Source organism: Anomaloglossus baeobatrachus, chromosome 1, assembly GCF_048569485.1.
Source record: "Anomaloglossus baeobatrachus isolate aAnoBae1 chromosome 1, aAnoBae1.hap1, whole genome shotgun sequence".
In the NCBI taxonomy this organism is placed as follows: Eukaryota; Metazoa; Chordata; class Amphibia; order Anura; family Aromobatidae; genus Anomaloglossus; species Anomaloglossus baeobatrachus.
Window position 1 is genome coordinate 284,089,986 of NC_134353.1, and position 8,537 is coordinate 284,098,522.

General features: G+C 49.3%; 1 non-coding gene across 1 annotated transcript; it reads left to right on the top strand.

The window, feature by feature from the left end:
* The first annotated feature begins 7,202 nt into the window (after nt 1-7,202).
* TRNAL-CAG (transfer RNA leucine (anticodon CAG)) lies at nt 7,203-7,285 on the top strand. The gene has a single exon. It is a non-coding gene; the product is annotated as a tRNA-Leu (tRNA).
* Nucleotides 7,286-8,537: the final 1,252 nt, after the last annotated feature.

Below are 8,537 nucleotides of genomic sequence, written 5' to 3' on the forward strand. Positions count from 1 at the left end.
ACTGACGACCTACCAAGCAAACTGCCTGTTGCGGTTACAGTGGTGGAAGTTGTGGGTGGAAAAACAGGTGTGACAGCTGTCCCCACAGTCCTAGAAGATGACGAGCGCGCGGATGCACTGGAAGGGGCAGGCGGTGGATGGTTCGCTCCGCTAGGCCGCATTGCAGCACGGTGAGCTTCCCATCGGGCCATATGATATTTATTCATGTGACGATTCATGGAAGAAGTTGTCAAACTGCTGAGGTTTTGACCTCTACTAAGAGAACCATGACAAATTTTACAGATCACATAATTTGGGCGATCTTTTTCTATGTCAAAAAAGGACCTGGCTAGGCAAGGCTTAGAGGCCATGCGACCTGTTGATCCACCCCGAATAATGCTCAGAGGCAGAGTGGTGGCTGAGGATGCAGTTGTAGACGTGCTACCAGTGCTCCGACTGTGTCCAGGAAGGCGCCAGGTTACTTCGACGTCGGTTGCATCCTCCTCCACCGCCTCTGTTGACCTCCTCGAGTGTCTGACTGTGGGTTGACAGTAGGTGTGATCTAGAACTTAATCATCAATTGTGTTTGCACTCCCCTACCCCTCAGACCGAGTTTCTTCTTGCCCTGACCGAATATTTAAGTTGTCATCCCAATCGGGTATCTGCGTCTCATCTTCATCAGTATGTTCCTCATTGCCTATAACCACAGTTGTTGGAAAGGCAGCATTTTGGTAGCCAACAGTTTGCATATGATGAAAGTCAACCTCCAAGCCATTTCATGCCCTTCTAAAAGCATGTAAAACACAGCGAGGGGACTCCAACCACAGTCTCCCTCGTTGCCACTAACTGGGCCACACACACCCCACTTGACTGGCATCGGTTGAGCCCCCTTTTGAAAAAGAAAAAGATGCTTTGCATGAAGCACTCTCAAAAATACGCGTGCCTTTCCCGTCCCCTGGCTGACCCAGGGGAAGAAAAGTCCTCTGAGAGCCATGACTTGTTCATCTTGGTTCTTTTAGAGACACAGCGAGGGGACTCCAACCACAGTCTCCCTCGTTGCCACTAACTGGGCCACACACACCCCACTTGACTGGCATCGGTTGACCCCCCCTTTTGACAAAGAAAAAGATGCTTTGCATGAAGCACTCTCAAAAATACGCGTGCCTTTCCCGTCCCCTGGCTGACCCAGGGGAAGAAAAGTCCTCTGAGAGCCATGACTTGTTCATCTTGGTTCTTTTAGAGACACAGCGAGGGGACTCCAACCACAGTCTCCCTCGTTGCCACTAACTGGGCCACACACACCCCACTTGACTGGCATCGGTTGAGCCCCCTTTTGAAAAAGAAAAAGATGCTTTGCATGAAGCACTCTCAAAAATACGCGTGCCTTTCCCGTCCCCTGGCTGACCCAGGGGAAGAAAAGTCCTCTGAGAGCCATGACTTGTTCATCTTGGTTCTTTTAGAGACACAGCGAGGGGACTCCAACCACAGTCTCCCTCGTTGCCACTAACTGGGCCACACACACCCCACTTGACTGGCATCGGTTGAGCCCCCTTTTGAAAAAGAAAAAGATGCTTTGCATGAAGCACTCTCAAAAATACGCGTGCCTTTCCCGTCCCCTGGCTGACCCAGGGGAAGAAAAGTCCTCTGAGAGCCATGACTTGTTCATCTTGGTTCTTTTAGAGACACAGCGAGGGGACTCCAACCACAGTCTCCCTCGTTGCCACTAACTGGGCCACACACACCCCACTTGACTGGCATCGGTTGACCCCCCCTTTTGACAAAGAAAAAGATGCTTTGCATGAAGCACTCTCAAAAATACGCGTGCCTTTCCCGTCCCCTGGCTGACCCAGGGGAAGAAAAGTCCTCTGAGAGCCATGACTTGTTCATCTTGGTTCTTTTAGAGACACAGCGAGGGGACTCCAACCACAGTCTCCCTCGTTGCCACTAACTGGGCCACACACACCCCACTTGACTGGCATCGGTTGAGCCCCCTTTTGAAAAAGAAAAAGATGCTTTGCATGAAGCACTCTCAAAAATACGCGTGCCTTTCCCGTCCCCTGGCTGACCCAGGGGAAGAAAAGTCCTCTGAGAGCCATGACTTGTTCATCTTGGTTCTTTTAGAGACACAGCGAGGGGACTCCAACCACAGTCTCCCTCGTTGCCACTAACTGGGCCACACACACCCCACTTGACTGGCATCGGTTGACCCCCCCTTTTCACAAAGAAAAAGATGCTTTGCATGAAGCACTCTCAAAAATACGCGTGCCTTTCCCGTCCCCTGGCTGACCCAGGGGAAGAAAAGTCCTCTGAGAGCCATGACTTGTTCATCTTGGTTCTTTTAGAGACACAGCGAGGGGACTCCAACCACAGTCTCCCTCGTTGCCACTAACTGGGCCACACACACCCCACTTGACTGGCATCGGTTGAGCCCCCTTTTGAAAAAGAAAAAGATGCTTTGCATGAAGCACTCTCAAAAATACGCGTGCCTTTCCCGTCCCCTGGCTGACCCAGGGGAAGAAAAGTCCTCTGAGAGCCATGACTTGTTCATCTTGGTTCTTTTAGAGACACAGCGAGGGGACTCCAACCACAGTCTCCCTCGTTGCCACTAACTGGGCCACACACACCCCACTTGACTGGCATCGGTTGAGCCCCCTTTTGAAAAAGAAAAAGATGCTTTGCATGAAGCACTCTCAAAAATACGCGTGCCTTTCCCGTCCCCTGGCTGACCCAGGGGAAGAAAAGTCCTCTGAGAGCCATGACTTGTTCATCTTGGTTCTTTTAGAGACACAGCGAGGGGACTCCAACCACAGTCTCCCTCGTTGCCACTAACTGGGCCACACACACCCCACTTGACTGGCATCGGTTGACCCCCCCTTTTGACAAAGAAAAAGATGCTTTTCATGAAGCACTCTCAAAAATACGCGTGCCTTTCCCGTCCCCTGGCTGACCCAGGGGAAGAAAAGTCCTCTGAGAGCCATGACTTGTTCATCTTGGTTCTTTTAGAGACACAGCGAGGGGACTCCAACCACAGTCTCCCTCGTTGCCACTAACTGGGCCACACACACCCCACTTGACTGGCATCGGTTGAGCCCCCTTTTGAAAAAGAAAAAGATGCTTTGCATGAAGCACTCTCAAAAATACGCGTGCCTTTCCCGTCCCCTGGCTGACCCAGGGGAAGAAAAGTCCTCTGAGAGCCATGACTTGTTCATCTTGGTTCTTTTAGAGACACAGCGAGGGGACTCCAACCACAGTCTCCCTCGTTGCCACTAACTGGGCCACACACACCCCACTTGACTGGCATCGGTTGAGCCCCCCTTTTGACAAAGAAAAAGATGCTTTGCATGAAGCACTCTCAAAAATACGCGTGCCTTTCCCGTCCCCTGGCTGACCCAGGGGAAGAAAAGTCCTCTGAGAGCCATGACTTGTTCATCTTGGTTCTTTTAGAGACACAGCGAGGGGACTCCAACCACAGTCTCCCTCGTTGCCACTAACTGGGCCACACACACCCCACTTGACTGGCATCGGTTGAGCCCCCTTTTGAAAAAGAAAAAGATGCTTTGCATGAAGCACTCTCAAAAATACGCGTGCCTTTCCCGTCCCCTGGCTGACCCAGGGGAAGAAAAGTCCTCTGAGAGCCATGACTTGTTCATCTTGGTTCTTTTAGAGACACAGCGAGGGGACTCCAACCACAGTCTCCCTCGTTGCCACTAACTGGGCCACACACACCCCACTTGACTGGCATCGGTTGAGCCCCCTTTTGAAAAAGAAAAAGATGCTTTGCATGAAGCACTCTCAAAAATACGCGTGCCTTTCCCGTCCCCTGGCTGACCCAGGGGAAGAAAAGTCCTCTGAGAGCCATGACTTGTTCATCTTGGTTCTTTTAGAGACACAGCGAGGGGACTCCAACCACAGTCTCCCTCGTTGCCACTAACTGGGCCACACACACCCCACTTGACTGGCATCGGTTGACCCCCCCTTTTGACAAAGAAAAAGATGCTTTGCATGAAGCACTCTCAAAAATACGCGTGCCTTTCCCGTCCCCTGGCTGACCCAGGGGAAGAAAAGTCCTCTGAGAGCCATGACTTGTTCATCTTGGTTCTTTTAGAGACACAGCGAGGGGACTCCAACCACAGTCTCCCTCGTTGCCACTAACTGGGCCACACACACCCCACTTGACTGGCATCGGTTGACCCCCCCTTTTGACAAAGAAAAAGATGCTTTTCATGAAGCACTCTCAAAAATACGCGTGCCTTTCCCGTCCCCTGGCTGACCCAGGGGAAGAAAAGTCCTCTGAGAGCCATGACTTGTTCATCTTGGTTCTTTTAGAGACACAGCGAGGGGACTCCAACCACAGTCTCCCTCGTTGCCACTAACTGGGCCACACACACCCCACTTGACTGGCATCGGTTGAGCCCCCTTTTGAAAAAGAAAAAGATGCTTTGCATGAAGCACTCTCAAAAATACGCGTGCCTTTCCCGTCCCCTGGCTGACCCAGGGGAAGAAAAGTCCTCTGAGAGCCATGACTTGTTCATCTTGGTTCTTTTAGAGACACAGCGAGGGGACTCCAACCACAGTCTCCCTCGTTGCCACTAACTGGGCCACACACACCCCACTTGACTGGCATCGGTTGAGCCCCCCTTTTGACAAAGAAAAAGATGCTTTGCATGAAGCACTCTCAAAAATACGCGTGCCTTTCCCGTCCCCTGGCTGACCCAGGGGAAGAAAAGTCCTCTGAGAGCCATGACTTGTTCATCTTGGTTCTTTTAGAGACACAGCGAGGGGACTCCAACCACAGTCTCCCTCGTTGCCACTAACTGGGCCACACACACCCCACTTGACTGGCATCGGTTGAGCCCCCTTTTGAAAAAGAAAAAGATGCTTTGCATGAAGCACTCTCAAAAATACGCGTGCCTTTCCCGTCCCCTGGCTGACCCAGGGGAAGAAAAGTCCTCTGAGAGCCATGACTTGTTCATCTTGGTTCTTTTAGAGACACAGCGAGGGGACTCCAACCACAGTCTCCCTCGTTGCCACTAACTGGGCCACACACACCCCACTTGACTGGCATCGGTTGAGCCCCCCTTTTGACAAAGAAAAAGATGCTTTGCATGAAGCACTCTCAAAAATACGTGTGCCTTTCCCGTCCCCTGGCTGACCCAGGGGAAGAAAAGTCCTCTGAGAGCCATGACTTGTTCATCTTGGTTCTTTTAGAGACACAGCGAGGGGACTCCAACCACAGTCTCCCTCGTTGCCACTAACTGGGCCACACACACCCCACTTGACTGGCATCGGTTGACCCCCCCTTTTGACAAAGAAAAAGATGCTTTTCATGAAGCACTCTCAAAAATACGCGTGCCTTTCCCGTCCCCTGGCTGACCCAGGGGAAGAAAAGTCCTCTGAGAGCCATGACTTGTTCATCTTGGTTCTTTTAGAGACACAGCGAGGGGACTCCAACCACAGTCTCCCTCGTTGCCACTAACTGGGCCACACACACCCCACTTGACTGGCATCGGTTGAGCCCCCTTTTGAAAAAGAAAAAGATGCTTTGCATGAAGCACTCTCAAAAATACGCGTGCCTTTCCCGTCCCCTGGCTGACCCAGGGGAAGAAAAGTCCTCTGAGAGCCATGACTTGTTCATCTTGGTTCTTTTAGAGACACAGCGAGGGGACTCCAACCACAGTCTCCCTCGTTGCCACTAACTGGGCCACACACACCCCACTTGACTGGCATCGGTTGACCCCCCCTTTTGACAAAGAAAAAGATGCTTTGCATGAAGCACTCTCAAAAATACGCGTGCCTTTCCCGTCCCCTGGCTGACCCAGGGGAAGAAAAGTCCTCTGAGAGCCATGACTTGTTCATCTTGGTTCTTTTAGAGACACAGCGAGGGGACTCCAACCACAGTCTCCCTCGTTGCCACTAACTGGGCCACACACACCCCACTTGACTGGCATCGGTTGACCCCCCCTTTTGACAAAGAAAAAGATGCTTTTCATGAAGCACTCTCAAAAATACGCGTGCCTTTCCCGTCCCCTGGCTGACCCAGGGGAAGAAAAGTCCTCTGAGAGCCATGACTTGTTCATCTTGGTTCTTTTAGAGACACAGCGAGGGGACTCCAACCACAGTCTCCCTCGTTGCCACTAACTGGGCCACACACACCCCACTTGACTGGCATCGGTTGAGCCCCCTTTTGAAAAAGAAAAAGATGCTTTGCATGAAGCACTCTCAAAAATACGCGTGCCTTTCCCGTCCCCTGGCTGACCCAGGGGAAGAAAAGTCCTCTGAGAGCCATGACTTGTTCATCTTGGTTCTTTTAGAGACACAGCGAGGGGACTCCAACCACAGTCTCCCTCGTTGCCACTAACTGGGCCACACACACCCCACTTGACTGGCATCGGTTGAGCCCCCCTTTTGACAAAGAAAAAGATGCTTTGCATGAAGCACTCTCAAAAATACGCGTGCCTTTCGCCTCCCCTGGCTGACCCAGGGGAAGAAAAGTCCTCTGAGAGCCAGGTCCACATTGTCAGTGGACAGACACGTGTGCTTATCTGCCAGCAGACCCCCAGCAGCACTGAAGACAGGTTCCGAGAGAACGCTGGCTGCAGGACACGACAAGATCCTCAAGGCGTACGTGGCGAGCTCAGGCAATTTATCCAGATTGGAAGCCTAAAATGAGCAGGGCTCAAGTTGCACAATAATGGAATCGATGTTTCTTTGCATATACTCATATATCTGTGTGTCTCCCTCTTTTTCCTTGTCCAGCTGTTTTGTTTTCACATGAGTATATGTCCTTGTCACTTTCCCATGTGTTTGTGTTATGTTGTGAGTTGTTTGTCACCTTTTGGACACCTTTCAGGGTGTTTTCTAGGTGTTTTACTGTGTTTGTGATTGCCTGCCATTGTTTCCTATGGGCTCGAGTTCGGTTCGTCGAACGTTCGACGAGCCGAACTCGAGCCAGACCCCCCGTTCGGCGAACCGCCTCGAGCCGAACCGGGACCGGTTCGCTCATCTCTAGTGCTGAGACCCGGGATCGGACCAGGGACCTTTAGATCTTCAGCCTAACGCTCTCCCAACTGAGCTATTTCAGCAACCTACAAAGTTAAAGCTACAGCATTGCAAGGCAAACTCAAAGGTGTTAATACATTTTCAGTTCAAAATTTGCCTTTTTTTGGGGCCAAACAAAAAATGTGTTTGTTTTTAGAAAGTGTGAATTTTCCACAGTTGTGCTTGTCAGGATGGCCGAGCGGTCCAAGGCGCTGCGTTCAGGTCGCAGTCTCTACTTGAGGCGTGGGTTCGAATCCCACTTCTGACAGGTTTCTGTTACATTACAATCATGTTTTGTTTTTTTTTCATTTTCACTATGTCCCTCTGTCACAATTCAGACATTTCCACAAACCAGATTAGTCCAAGGACAAAGCCAATGAGAACCCTCTGGATCCTCAATCCTGTCTGTCACAATCATGTTGTTCTCTGCTGCACTATCAGTAAGAAGAGGGAGGTGGAAAATCTCATAAAATAAACCTCAAGATACACAAAATCTTAAAGATCCTTAGCACTTTATGTTGATATTTCTCAGATTTTTTCTCCGATTTCCTCCATACTACTTCGACTTCAACTTAATTTTTCAGTATAACTACTTTCATTTTCTTCTCACATTAGTGACTGTTCTGAAAAGAGATACTTAAAACTGTTTTTTTCAGGTATATCTGCACTTCACAAAGAATGAAAATCTTGCTAAATGCATATGGAGAAAGAACTTTATCTCAAATCACTCATACTTAAAAACAGCGTGCTGAAACCCGGGATCGAACCAGGGACCTTTAGATCTTCAGTCTAACGCTCTCCCAACTGAGCTATTTGAGCAACCTACAAAGTTAAAGCTACAGCATTGCAAGGCAAACTCAAAGGCGTTAATATATTTTCAGTTCAAAATTTGCATTTTTTTGGGGCCAAACAAAAAATGTGTTTGTTTTTAGAAAGTGTGAATTTTCCACAGTTGTGCTTGTCAGGATGGCCGAGCGGTCCAAGGCGCTGCGTTCAGGTCGCAGTCTCTACTTGAGGCGTGGGTTCGAATCCCACTTCTGACCTGTTTCTGTTACATTACAATCATGTTTGGTTTTTTTTCATTTTCACTATGTCCCTCTGTCACATTTCAGACATTTCCACAAACCAGATTAGTCCAAGGACAAAGCCAATGAGAACCCTCTGGATCCTCAATCCTGTCTGTCACAATCATGTTGTTCTCTGCTGCACTATCAGTAAGAAGAGGGAGGTGAAAAATCTCATAAAATAAACCTCAAGATACACAAAATCTTAAAGATCCTTAGCACTTTATGTTGATATTTCTCAGATTTTTTTTCTGATTTCCTCCATACTACTTCGACTTCAACTTAATTTTTCAGTATAACTACTTTCATTTTCTTCTCGCATTAGTGACTGTTCTGAAAAGAGATACTTAAAACTGTTTTTTTCAGGTATATCCTCACTTCACAAAGAATGAAAATCTTGCTAAATGCATATGGAGAAAGAACTTTATCTCAAATCACTCATACTTAAAAACAGCG